General features: G+C 42.0%; 1 long non-coding RNA gene across 1 annotated transcript in view; it reads right to left on the reverse strand.

The window, feature by feature from the left end:
- Window positions 1-465: 465 nt before the first annotated feature.
- The window catches only part of LOC310703918, a 43,414-nt gene continuing 29,373 nt past the window's right edge, over window positions 466-14,506 (reverse strand). Inside the window, exons 2-3 of the long non-coding RNA XR_014524469.1 lie at window positions 5,477-5,505; window positions 466-539 (exon numbers count right to left, since the gene is read on the reverse strand). This is a non-coding gene — a long non-coding RNA (uncharacterized lncRNA). The remainder of the gene's footprint in view (window positions 540-5,476; window positions 5,506-14,506) is intronic.

The following is a 14,506-nucleotide window of genomic DNA, read 5'->3' on the forward strand; positions in this document are numbered from 1 at the left end:
AAGTTAGTTTCATTTGAAGCTGCTAAGTGAGGATTTTTAAGAACCTTACCAAAAATGCAAGCTTTTTAACATGAGTTTGATACAGCTTTGCTACAGTTCTGATGTAAGGATCAGGCTGCATTCACTACATACATATTTTGAAATAAAGAATGCTGATGTATCAGAATTATAGGTGACCTCCAGGGGTTAAAACATTTGCTCATTTTTTCCCTAAATAACAGGGTTAGCAAGCCAACTCAGTGATGGAAGCTTATTTTCCATTAATGCCAATACCTCTTTAGGAACACCATCAGTTTCTATATCCTCCGGTGTTGACCACTGGGTTCTCTTATGTTCATCTCTGGGTAACAGCTATACCACCACGTGGCTAAGTTGGCTTGCTTCATAACAGCCGCTTACATTTAGAATGCCCCAACTGCCAAACAATGGGTGGAGATATAATAAAGATTTTTTAATACATGGTCAGTCCAATTGAATTATAAACATAAGTTTTTCTGCTGTTTGTTCAGATGAGCTATTGCTGTCCAAACTGGCAACATCTGGAACAAAAATCAAGGTACAATCATTATTTTAGATGCAGCCAGCCTATCCATAATAGAGACGAGTTTTACTCTGAGTAGTCTAGAATTGGATGCAACCCAATATATATAAACAGGTCAGTTAAAAATACTTCATTTGAATGGTTAAGTTTCTTGTTTGACACATGATATGATGTTACCTAAAAGTATGAGTGCAGTATTCATTCATTAAGTACATCACATGCAACTCCAACATAATTTCACTAAATCATGCGACATACATAAGCACAAACACATCAAAGAGAGGGAGGCTTGAGAGAGGGTTAAAATCTACTGGCTTGTCACATGAAATTAGGTGGGGGAACAACTCTGTGCATAGCACTTTTTGAAAAAAAAGATAGCTAAGCTGACATGGTGGTTTAGTGGATTAAAGCATTAGACCATTCCACCACAGTGCCATAGGTCAGGTCAGTCCCATTTTTACTGTCAAGTTAAATCATATCGATGAGAGTTTTGTTTTTGGGGTAGGTGAAAAACACTCACTCTCTGCAAAAAGAAAAAAAAATCCCTACAAAAATCCATGACTGACTTCCTGATCAGGTTTGGAAGCAGGAATGCCAGGCTATAGGGTGAGACTGAATGTATTACATAAAATCTTACAGGGTTCATTTTTCACAGGTTTAATATGATACAAAAATTCAGAAGCATTGCTGGCTAGTCATTTATCCAATGTTTATCCGAATATCATGGTCTGGGAGTCTCAGTTGGGTTTTAAAAGCAGCTGGAAATAATATAAGCATGGATTTGCAACATTAGGTGTGTGTGCCTACTTCATCAAAGGATATAGAGGGCAGCTTGTATTTCAGAACATCATTTATCCTGGCACACCAGTATCTCAGTTGAAACAAGAGAATTCCCAGTGGAAACTGCTGGTGCAGAGTGGGAACCAGTAAAGATCAATGAGGGGTTCTGATGGCACTTTTAATCTACCCAGCTGCTAACTAGGATAGTCCTTTTGAGGATTATACCCCATATAGAGAATTACAATAATATTGTGCCTCAAAATCCATGGGCTATAGATATGTGTCCATAAGAGAGAAAATGAACCCTCCTAGGTAATTTAATATTTACCCCTAGAAAAATGTCACTGTTCTACTTAAATGGATTCAGACTGGGAGTATAGAACATTAATACAGGAATCTGATTTATACCAGGTTAGTCTATTGGCTCTTCCAGCACAGTATGATCTGGTCTGATTAGCAGTTGTTTTCCAGAGAGTTAAGAACATTTTCTGCATCATCTGTTAACTCATCCTTTCACCTGGAGACAGAGCCTCTCAGAGATCTAGAGAGGTCCAGGCTGCTTCCGGCTTTTAAGGCCCCTACCCACAATAAAAAAATAAAACGATGGGTTAACATACAAAAATAAAATAAAGCATAAAATCCAACAACCAAAAGCTGCTTCCTTGCTTGATTCATACTCAATGCAAGAAATAAAAATGATCTGTATGGGAACAAATGTACATAAGAATAGCCTGCTGGATCAGGCCAATAGCCCATCTAGTCCAGCATCCTGTTCTCACAGTGGCCAATCAGATGCATGTGGGAAACTCACAAGCAGGATTTGAGCACAAGAGCCCTCTCCCTCTTCCCTCCTGTGGTTTCCAGCAACTGGCATTCAGAAGCATTACTGCCTCCATCTGCGATGGCAGAGCATCACCCTCAAGGCTAGTAGCCCTCGAGAGCACCCTCCTCCATTTGTCTAATCCAGAGCTTTCCAAACTTTCCATGTTGGCAGCACACTTTTTAGACATGCATTATTTCGCGACACAGTAATTCAGCTTTAGTAGCAAACCTGAGGTTATACCTTTGCAGCCCCAGCAGGAGCGTTCGTGCGACACACCTACACACTGCAGCTGACACACTCACGCATGGGTCAGCAAACTAAGGCCCCAGGGCCAGATCTGGCCCAATAACCTTCTAAATCCAGCCCATGGACGGTCTGGGAAGGGTGGAGGGAAGTTCAAAGGTTCAAAAGAACCTAATAAGTAGAGATGAAAAATGAATACTGCGAGGATGTTAAAAATGTGGTAAATCAATTAAAAATATATTATTTAAAAAACCCAGGCATAATTCTCTGTAACATGAGGAACACAGGAGGTTGCCTTCTGGTTGCTCCATCTAGCTCAGCAGTGTCCACAATGACAGGCAGTAGACATTCCCAGCCTGACCTGGCTGTGGAACCTGGAAGCTTCTACATGCAAGGCAGATGCTCTGCAGTTCAGAGATCCAGTGCTGCTCCATTAGTGACCTTTCATATGTTGCTGCTTGCTTGAATGGGCCAGGGGTGTCATAGTCAAAACAACATGAACATGTGATAGCGACAGAATGGAGAGGTGGCAGGTGTGGCAGCAGGAAGGGTTTACATTTTTTGTATGCTGGGGCTTTGTATTTATGTGGGACACCCTCCCCCCGAAATCCTTTGCATTCTTTGCAACAGCTGGATTTCTCCACAGTGACTCAACATAGTTGAGCTATTGTGCTGAGAAGAAAGAATTTCTTTTCAGGACCCTCTGGTGCGGATGCATCCCTAATGAGGATTTTCGCTGGGGTTTGCTGGACAGCTGTTGCAGTGATAATGGATTGCCTCCTCTTCTTTGTGGGAAAGGATGCACGGACGTCTCCGTGGTCTGAGCTGGCATTGGGGTGGAAGGAAGAACCTGGCAAAAATCCACCCACCACAAGTGGATCCAAATAGGTCCATTGATGTACAAATGGATCAAAGAAGTTTAACAAATAGATCAAAGAAGTTAAAGAAAACATGCCATGATTTATAAATGGCGATAATATACAAAACAGGGCTGGGGTGGGGCTGGGGAGGAGAACAAACAAACAAATCATTACCTGCCTGAATTTGAGAGACAAAGAAATTAGGCAAAATGATGCACATTACCTGGCCTCTTGATGTTATGAAAAGAAAGTAAATATCAGGGGGTGATTAGGTTGGAGAGGAATGAACCATCTGTAGTCTTAATGACATTACAGTAGCCAGCTAGAAATGCCACTGAAATAGGAGGAAACAGAAGACCATAAGATCAATGTCTGCCCATTATATTGTTGTTTGTTTGTTTGTATAAATAAATAAATAAATAAATTTTTCTTCCTCGCTCTTCACCATAAGGTCCCAGGGCAGAGTCAACAACGTTAAAATACAATATTAAGATAGTTTCTCACAGGTGTCTTTCCCAGCCCTACCTGAAGCCACTGGGGATTGAAGATGCTTTACCACTGAGTTACGGCCTCCCACAAGGATAACACAAAGAGGCAGAAGGAACCATACAAATAATGTAAAGGGATCACCAAACCCAATGATATCATCACAGAACATTCTGAACAATGGGGCTGTTGTCAATTTGCATCTCATTATAAAATTAGATAATTGTTTAACTGGCACATGCCAGTTGATGACATAGAGAGATCCAAGAGCATTATCATATTGTCATCTCCGTTACCAAAGTGAGTCTTTAAACACTCAGGTTCACGTGAAAACATTTGTGTAAATAGAAACTGGATGCATCCTAAGGACAAACACTGTGCAAAATCTTGCTACGTGTGCAAGCTTTGTAAACAATGTTTTAGAAAGGTCTTCTCCCAGTAACTCAAAATAAAGGAAATAATGTATGCCAGATCTGAGGTACCGATAATATTTTAAACAATTTCATACTATGCCTGTTAAGGTTGAGCTATGGTATATGTTTGTGCACTGCGCTAGAATAAAGTAAAACAAGCCAAGAGTGTCACTAACCACTGGAAACCGACTAATTCAATCCCACATCTGTCAACCTAAGCCCCACATTCACACAAGTTTTCTTCTGGTAGGCTACCCACAAAAATACCTTCTTTTTAACGTGGGTTGAATATATGTATTGCTTGGGATTGGCTGGATGTTAGGAAAGTATAATTAGATGACTTAGGCTCCCTCACTGAGAATCTTGAAAACTGGTAATACAACCATCTTAGGACTCCAGTATCACAACCTGGGCAAGGCCCTTTGAAATTTAAAGTTTAGGTCTCCCACTCAGGCACGAGACAGGTTCCACCCACTCCTTTCATAGACCTGTTGGCAGCTAACTGATCAACAGATCTCCAGTCTAGCACATCAGGTAAAGGAGGAGACCATGGAGGAAGAATAATAGAATTGTATTATTATTTATTAAATTTGTATACCACCCTCCATCTGTAGATCTCAGTGTGGTTCATATTGTAGAGTTGGAAGAGTGTTAATAGTCAAAGCTATCTGACTCCCAACACTAAAATGTGAACCATTCTGAGATCTACTAATGAAGGGCAGTATACCAATCTCACATGCTTTAGTGGGGAATTTTATGGACTAGAATATCCATTTGGTGTCACTCAGCACTTGTTTTATCATTTTTAGGGGAGATATTACTGGTTAATATTTTAGTGGCACTTGTTGCTTGACTACAACTGCCATCATCCCTGGCCATTGGCCATGGTGACTGAGGCTGATGAGAGGCTATAGAAAATACAAAGCAAACAGAGATGGATCCATGACCTGACTCTATATGCAGCTAAGCGCATGCACACACATAGTGCCATATGTAGAGATCAAGCTACTCAGTCCTCATTCAAGTCACAAGCACCGCCCAGGCATTATACATTAATTTTGTTGTCAAAAACATAGTACCTGGCAGGAAAAAGAAGATTACAAGATCACGGAATTCCACAAAACATCAACAACAATGTGGCTCACATCACTGCTAGTTATTGCATTACTCATGCCCTATTTCATGGGATTCTGGGTGTGTAAGGAGAACATACCTGGGCAGCATTCCACGTGTCCAACATTTCATTTAAACTGTGTAGGTGGTCACATCTACATGTGGAAGCAGACCAGGAAGGTTATTTATTTAGGTATTTAAAAGATTGGTGCCTCACCTTTTCATTTACCAGGATCCACAGGGCAGCTAAGCAATGAAACAAGACACACCAATAAAAATTAGCATAAATAATAACCCTCACAGCAGAACTGGCAATAAAATAACAGTATTAAATGGGGGAAGTTAATGGTCTGTTATCCCGAAGTCCCCTCTCAAATGACAATCTTAATTTTCTACCTTAAAACCACACAGTGAAAGATGCAGGTAAGCCTCTTTCTGGATTAGAAGTAAATGAGCTCTCTTTGGACTAACACAGAAATTACCCAATTTTTCTTATGGTTTCTTCATGAGGTTAAAAAGCACAGCTGGACAGCTATGGTGCTGTCCCTACCACCACCACCCAGGGCCCTGAACCTCAGCAAGACCCACTGGAGTACACGATTCCACAGCAGATGGTAGCATACCATCTGGAGGGACACGTCCAAAGTTCCAGTCAGACCAGGTTCCAGCTTCTGCAGCCAATCCAAGGGTCAGGGCACCTGGAGGTCAACCCCACACCAGCAGTCCTGAAGAGCGTGCTGGAACATCCAAGCCACATTCCAACCAGCTTGGAAGTTGAGCAGACACAGCACCTCAGCTCTGCTTCCCTTTTATACTTTGCATGCTGACTGCAGCATCTGGGCTTGATGAGGCATGTGACCCTCACCTGTTCCAAGCCTACTTCAGCTGAGGAATCACACACCTCCTCCCAGAGCTAGCAAGCAAGCTAGTGAGCTGGACTGGGGCCCCAGAGTGCCTCAGTCTCCTAGAGCGTCCCTTCCACTTCTCCCTCCGCCTCAGAGCCTGCCATGTTTGTGGGTACAGGGGCAACTCTGGTTCTGGTGAGGGGTCCTGCTGCTTTGGTTTTTGTGCAATGACCTCCATCCCCTTGCCATCCTCTGTCACCCTGTGATTACATCCTACACCAACCTCTCCTTCCCTATCCCCAGCTTGCCTCGGTGTGTCCCAGACCCTGCTACACCCCTTGCCAGGTTCCTCTTCCTCCTCCCCGTCATCCTGTCAGTTCATGACACCTACCAGTTCATGGCAATGATACTGATTTGAATGGTGCATTTATCCAGATGTCTCTCCAAGCCGGATCATCTATTTACAACGAAGTACTCAGTGGCTTTGGCCACCTCATGAGAAGAGAAGACTCCCTGGAAAAGACCCTGATGTTGGGAAAGATTAAGGGCACAAGAAGAAGGGGACGACAGAGGACGAGATGGTTGGACAGTGTTCTCGAAGCTACGAACATGAGTTTGACCAAGCTGTGGGAGGCAGTGGAAGACAGGAGTGCCTGGCGTGCTCTGGTCCATGGGGTCATGAAGAGTCAGACATAACTAAACGACTAAACAACAACTCCTCAGTGGCTTACAACAACCTTACAACTAGCCCAGTATCAACTACACCAGGCAGATTCATCAACTTGGTTCTCTCTGGATGTTACTGGACTCCCATCATCCCTGACCCTTGGCCATATTGGTTGAGGTTGACTGGAGACCAAAACACGTGGAAGGCACCAGATTGAGGAAGGCTTGTCTCTATTGATTGGTAGCAATTCTCCAGAATATCGGGAGGGTATCTAAGTGGGGAAGCCAGAATTGAATCTATGATTTTCTGAACATATTCTACCACTGACCCATAGGCCTTCCCCTGATTGAGCAATAGTTTCCTAGTGGCCCTATCAGGGGAAGAACTCTACAGCTACCATTCTATTTTTATTTTGTTGCCACTGTTGTAACAAGCCAGTTTGACCTGAAGCTGTATTTGGTGCAGTTAATGAAAAACAAATCCTTATCCATCAACCAAACTCTAAATTCAGTCAAGTAGGGGGGTTTGTTTTTTTTAATTGTTACCAGGAATGTATGTCAAAGGGGAATCATTCCAAAAAAGAAAAAGAATAAGCAATTTAAAAAGCATTGGATGCAAGAATAATTTAATAAATAAAAGTCAAGTTTGAAATAGTTCCTGTTATAACTAAATACAGATGTTTAGTAATCTTGAGGCCTTGGCGGCAATAAGAGAAGATACATTTGAACTCCTTTAAAAAATGTGGATGATGGTCAGCTAAGTTTTACTCAGAGTAGCCCATCAAAATTAATGGACCCAGGTTAGTCCATTGATTTCAATGATTCTACTCTGAGTAAAACTTAATTGAATACCACCCTGTGCATATGAGATGAGATTCTGATATAGCACAAGCCAGGAAGTTTGTTGATCTTCTTCCAGAACCCTGTATTAGTTTGATTCTTGTATTATTATGATGAATATGCCCCTTTGTGCCAGTTTTCTTTTATTCAACTAGATTTGACAATAACAAAACAAAGAGATTGCAGAAACCTTGGCTGCTATCCAGTGCACACTTACCTGGCTTCCTTTGTACTTAGAATGTGTATATATTACCTAGGCATGTGTGCTCACATGTTAATTCATTTGTAGAAATAATACCTTTAGCCTCCCTGGCAAGGTGAAAAGTTTTCATGCAAGTTAAACATGTATTCTTTTAGCTTTTTTCAAGCAGTGCCACGAGAGGCGATTTTGCATGCTTTTCTAAGCACTTAATAGTCCTAGTATGAACATTTCCACCTCTTACTATTCCCCAAAGGTGAAATTAATAGGAAGCAGTGGAATGCTGATGGCGTAATTCTGTGCAGTGGGTAAGTGTTGTTTTTCTTGCAGGTAAAGGAAAAGTCTGGTTGAAGGCATAGCAATAGTAGTAGTAGTAGTAGTAGTAGTAGTAGTAATAATAATAATAATAATAATAATAATAATAATAATCTGATTTCAGATTTGCCGACCATATGAATAACCAGTAAAACAGCCAGTACACCCCAGCAAAGAAAGGTGTTGATACCACACACCTGCAGCCAACACCCACCCCTGCCACCAATTGTGTGTATTGTCTTGAGCAGGACACCTCTAGCATCTGAAAATAGCAAGAATAGTGGCCTACCAGACTCCAGTTCTTGTGACGAGGACCAACACAGTAACAGCACCATCCCAACCACATTTATTCAGAAATTACATTGTGTGCTACTGAACCCATTGCTTGCTTTTATTGCCTTCTAAGCGTTTTTAGGATCGGGCTGTAACAAACCACTTTACAGACTGAAAGTCATATTGAAATGGAATCGACTAGCAGACACTGAATGCAAGTTGTGATTGTTCATAGTCTGCGCAAATGAAGTTCAGCCTGAAAGGGGGAAATTAAGCTTCCTTTCTGTCTGACCGTCAGTGTGGTGTAGTGGTTAAGAGCGGTAGTCTCGTAATCTGGGAACCTGGGTTCGCGTCTCCGCTCCTCCACATGCAGCTGCTGGGTGACCTTGGGCCAGTCACACTTCTTTGAAGTCTCTCAGCCCCACTCACCTCACAGAGTGTTTGTTGTGGGGGAGGAAGGGAAAGGAGAATGTTAGCCGCTTTGAGACTCCTGAAGGGGAGTGAAAGGCGGGATATCAAATCCAAACTCTTCTTCTTCACGACAACTGTCACCCTCGTGATCAGCAATATCAGAGCAATGATGATGCAATTATTTAAAAATATCCACTGAGTCCCTATGCTTATTCAGGATCCTTTCCAAGTTTTTTTGTTTTTTGTTTTATTTGTATGTTTGGGTGGTCTCTTAAAAAAAAGGATCTTATTGTGGATGTGTGGAAGACCCTTAAGCAACGGGAACATTTGCTCCAACAGCTGTCGCATCCACCCTCAGCCAGAAAATTGTTTGCTTTTGATGACTAGGGCTCTCGCTACCATCCACAAAATGCACAGCCATTGTTTTCAAAAGGCCTCTATTTACCTTGCTCGCATGGTCTTGGCAAGGGTGTGTGTTGTACATTAGAAAACATCTGCCTTCTGTTTTACTGCCGAAAGCTATTTACTATGAGGCATAATGATTCTGGGTGGGTGGAGAGAGCTTGCTTCAAAGCAATTTTCCATGGGAGGGGGCCAGCTGTGGTTGGTTGGTTGGTTGGTTAGAATAAAAGAGCGTAGAGTATGCACGAGAATTAGGATATCCTGAGAGACCAGGAAATAATAACTTAAATTACAGTATCCCTTTCCACAGTTATAGCCTATTGACACATTGCTTAAAAGCTGAGGGGTGCCAGCTCCTCTTCTAAAGAGGATGCCTTTTAACAGCTACACAGTAAGTATTAATCATAGAATCACAAAATTGTAGTGTTGGAAGAGACTCTGAGGGTCACTGAGTGTAGCCCCCTGCAAGGAATCTCAGCTAAAGCATCCATGACAGATATCCATCCAAACTCTGCTTATAAGCCTCCAAGGAAGGAAAGTTCCCCACCTCCCTAGGGAGTCTGTTCCACTGTTCCGTAGCTTTTAACACCAGAAAGTTCTTTCTGATGTTTAGTTGGAACCTCTTTTCTTGTAACTGGAATCCATTGGTTTGGGTCCTAGCCTCCGGAGCAGGAGAAAACAAGTCCATGTGGCAGCCCTTTAGATATTTTAAGATACCTATCCTATCTCCTCTGTCTCCACTTTAGCAGGCTAAACATACCAAATTCCCTCAACTGTTCCTCATAAGGCTTGGTTTCCAGACCCTTGATCATCTTGGTTGCCCTCCTCTGCACTTGTTCCAGCAGGACTATTACTTCCCTTGATCTATACTTCTGTTGATGCAGCCTAGAATAGCATTGACTTTCTTTGCTGCTGCATCACACTGTTGACTCATGTTAAGCTTGTGGTCTACCAGCCCCCCTAGATGTACTACTGGCAAGCCAGGTGTCCCCCTTCCCCCGTCTTATATTTGTGCAGCTGGTTCTTCCTGCCTAAGTGTAAAACCTTGCATTAGTCCCTATTTGTCCCTATTGACATTCTTTTTGTTAGTTTTGGCCCATTTCTCTAATCTGCCTCTTGATCCTCTCCATCTCTCCAACCCACCCTCCGCAAAGCAGGACTCACATTTCCTGTGGAAGTGATCGCACACTGTGCTTTGCATACTGTCGGTCCAGCTACTGGGGTGTATGAAACACGATGCTTGACATACAGCGGTGTGCCTAGCACAGTAACATCATGCTTTGCTGTGGGCTAGTATATGTATGGGGGATCCCCCAATTGTTCACACATACGACTCTGCATGTGCAAGAATGTTATGTTTTGCAAAGTGAAATACAATGTTTGTTTTAAAGCCGACCCCTTGCTTCTGTAGAGAGCCTGAACTCTCTTTCATATGTTTAATAGCCATAGGGTATACAAATTTAAACAACTGTTGTACAGAAGGAAAAGGAAGAAAGAGAATAGATGTATCTAGTAAGATGGGTTTCTCAGTGATATAATTGCATCAGGATGTGAATTAATATCAGTTTTGCTGAGACAGCAGAGGAAATTTGATTACTGTAAGACTAGCCTAACAAGATGTACCATGACTAAATAGTCCAGAACTAAATATACAATAGTAAATTGTCTTGCCAAGAAGTTAGAGTAATGTTTTCCACCCACTTTTATTTCTTTTTATGCATTACTTAAGCAAAAACCTTTGACAAAATGATTAATTTAAACTTTCTAATTAGTCCACCTTTATTCATGATTTCCTGCCCTGGCTCAGGGGTGCACATATATACCTAACATAAAAATCATTTCATCTAACCAAGGCTAGATTCGCCCCCACCTCCTGTATCACATCCACAATGAATACGAAGTGTCCCTGCTAATAGGCTGCCACTGTAATGCAAGCCAAAAGCAAATTGCTCCATGATTATTGTTCAACATCTAGTGATTTATTGAAAGCTCTCATCAAAGCCATTTAAAATTTCCCATTCAGTTTGAGGGGCCTGTGCTGGAGCTTGCATGAGTGTCATTACTCATGGAGGGCAAACTATGGTGTAGCTCACTAGTCTTCAACTGATGGATTGGGACCCACTAGTACAGTGCTTCTCAAATTAGGGTTCACTGCCATTGTTGGACTATGACTCCCCATCACCCCTAGCTAACAGGACCAGTGGTCAAGGATGATGGGAGTTGTAGTCCAACAACAGCAGGGGACCCAGGTTTGAGAAACATCACACTAGTGGGTTGTGGCATGATCCAAGGTGGGCTGCAACAGGAGCACTACTACCATGCAAACATATGGTAAAAGATTACGAAATGGGTCCCCAAATGCATGTTTGGGTTAAAAGTGTGTCTGGGTCTGAAAATGTTGAAGATATGTGGTGTACTTAAAGCTATACTTCAAGGCCAAAGTCCAGAGCATCATAACTAGAGTTGCCAGACCTGAAGCCTCCAGATTTGCCTGCCACCTGCCAGGTGGTAGGGGAACAGCTTGAGTCTCCAGGTAGGAGAGAGCACCTACCTTACCCAGGTATCCTGAGAAGATGAAAAGGAAATACCCCTCACTTTAGCTGGACCTGGGAACACTCCCTTTTAGCTAAGGATTCTGTCTTCATTTCCAACCACTGGCATATTTGCTTGTTTCCGAAACTTTGTGTTTCTTATTTGAATGACATGCTCTGAATGACTGTGGTCAGTGCTTAATGCATCACGTTTAATGACATCAGTGGGGCCCATCCTCTGTGGCATTGCTAGGTCCCACATCCATGGCATCTCCCATGGTTTGAGCCCTGAAATATCAGGGTCCGGGATGCTCCTGACCAATCTAATAACAGCTTCAATCTCCACCACTCTAATAACAACTTGATTCAGGAAATGAATCAAGCTGGGGATCAACAAGCAGTACTTTAATTTCAGATTAATTGTATCTGCTGTTAATTGACCTGTACAACATCTGTGTAGGTGGAAGAAATGGCAAAATTAGAGCAAACATTTGCCTCAATCCTGTTGCTTCCTCTTCTACTCCCACTTAGTAATATTAACCAATGAACTTCTCCCATCACACAGGAATAACTGGGTTAGCAGGGCCTGGGCAGCAAGCAGAAGGAGCAATTTAAAATTACCACCTTTTTTTTTTTTACTTCTACAGATAGTTTCAGTTAAACTGATTGCCAAACTGTTTTCTTTTCTTTATTTCAAGGCTAACCGTTTTGCGTTTAACATTGTTGGAATCTGATTTTAAAAATGTTGCATAACCCTATCTCCCATGCATCCTTTCTTGTGGTGGAGGATCAGTAAGCTCAATGAAAAAATGGGGTAACCAGTCCTGTGCAACAAACCCAGAACAGCCTGTGAATCTACTCCCAGCATCTTAAATCATCATCATCACATCATCTCAGAGCATTACTGGAATGGAAGTGATATGCTTACAGCAGAGGCTTGAGCTACTGATTATATTGATTCATTAATTTAGAAGCATTTCTAAGCTGTTTACTATTTAAAAATCCATAAGCAGCATGCAAAATTCTACCTGGAACAGGAAAGTTGCCCATCTTTATCTTGCAGGAGGTGAGAATTTCTTCTTTATAAACCATTGAAGCTTTCTCGTAGGCACTGCGTGCCAGCCCTGTATTACCCAGTAATAAAAATGTGTTGACAATAATGATTCTAATCAGAGCCTTTTTTTTCATCTGGAACTCAGTTATAGCAATGGTCAGGTGGGTGCCATTGCCATTATAAGAGGACAAGGGATGAGTTCATTGTGAGTTCTGGCACCTCTTTTTCTAGAAAAACCGCACTGATTCTAATCATGCAATAATTAAAATGGAACCAGAGGAAATGGGACAGTCAGATGGCAAAAACTCTATCTCCTAATGTAGCTTTATTTATTGCCTCCGCGTTGGGTGGCTTATTGGAGCAGTGCTTGAGATTTAACTTGGGAGCTCCAGCTGGACCTAGTAAAGCTTATCAATTATGGAAAAATACAGACTATGGAGAGCACATCATAGCGGCACCATGTGTAGTCTTCTTGTTTCCATCCAAGTGTGATTCAAACATTGACTTTTGTCTAAGCATGGAATACTTTATAAGCATGTTATTTTGTGACACACACACACCCCCCCCCCTTTAAAAATGAAGATCAACTGAGGCAACCTTGCCATCAGTCCGAGTCTGTGTCTTTGAGTGTAGCTTGATTATGACCTGATCTGATATCTCTAAATAGCTTCTGTAAGCATTTTCAGGGGTGGATCTCTTGTGATGTTATCTCATAAGCTTGATCAATTGTTTATTACCTTCATCAGCCATTTTTGTGTTCAGGACCTACCAATCTCATGCTGGCCAGGGCAAAAGCCGAGGGGCAGAAGTTTTCTTCTTGCTGGTTTTTCTTTTTAAAAAAGAAAAGAAAATCCTTCCTTGTTGAATTCAAATGGGGAGGGAAAACATATGCCAGCTGGCATGGTTCCCGCCCCCCTTTCCATTCCAGGAGCATGTCTGGGGAACAATGCAGATTTGAATCTGGCTGATCCAAAGTCTCCCCCAGCTTGCCCCCAAAACACCTTTGGAACACCCCATTTTATCCACACACCACCCTTAGAATACTAAAGATGGGTCAGCAATGACACAGTGGACACTCTGACTGTGGACTACCACCACTGACTTATTTCTCCAACTCTTGAGAAGTGGAACCACAGCACTCTCACCCTCTCCATTCCTTTGAAAGGGAGCATAACAGCGTTTGTGGGGGGGGCGGGCATTAACAATGTGTATTTTAAATGGCTGAGGGGCCACAACTCTTAAAAGAATTGTGCTGATATTAAGTTTATATTAGTTTGATTTTATGGCATTTGCTTACTAGACTGCTAAATCAACTCCAGTGAGGACAGCCTAGAGTGCAAGGAATTCTCAAGCAGACACTTGCGCAAATAAATTTAAACTAGAGATTCAATGTTTGTGTTCCAAGCAAGAAAAAGAATATCCAAAATATGTGTGCTGGAGATGGACAATATGCAAAACTTCAAAATTTTGAGTGTTAGCATTGTGATAGAAACTGTGTTGTCTTTTAGATTGCATTCTTATGGGCTGTGGCCAAGAGAGATGAAGAAGAATAGTTGTAGAGGTTCATTTAATACTCAAATGTGACACCTAGGACTGTGCATTGAAAAGTAGATGAAAAATGGGGGGGGCACTTGTGAATTGCAACAGCATTGTAACAACATTTTAATTTTAAAATCTGACACACAGAGAGAAAGCAAAATAATTCACTAGT

The sequence above is a fragment of the Podarcis liolepis genome, assembly GCF_965112155.1.
Source record: "Podarcis liolepis genome assembly, chromosome: 3".
NCBI classification, from domain to species: Eukaryota; Metazoa; Chordata; class Lepidosauria; order Squamata; family Lacertidae; genus Podarcis; species Podarcis liolepis.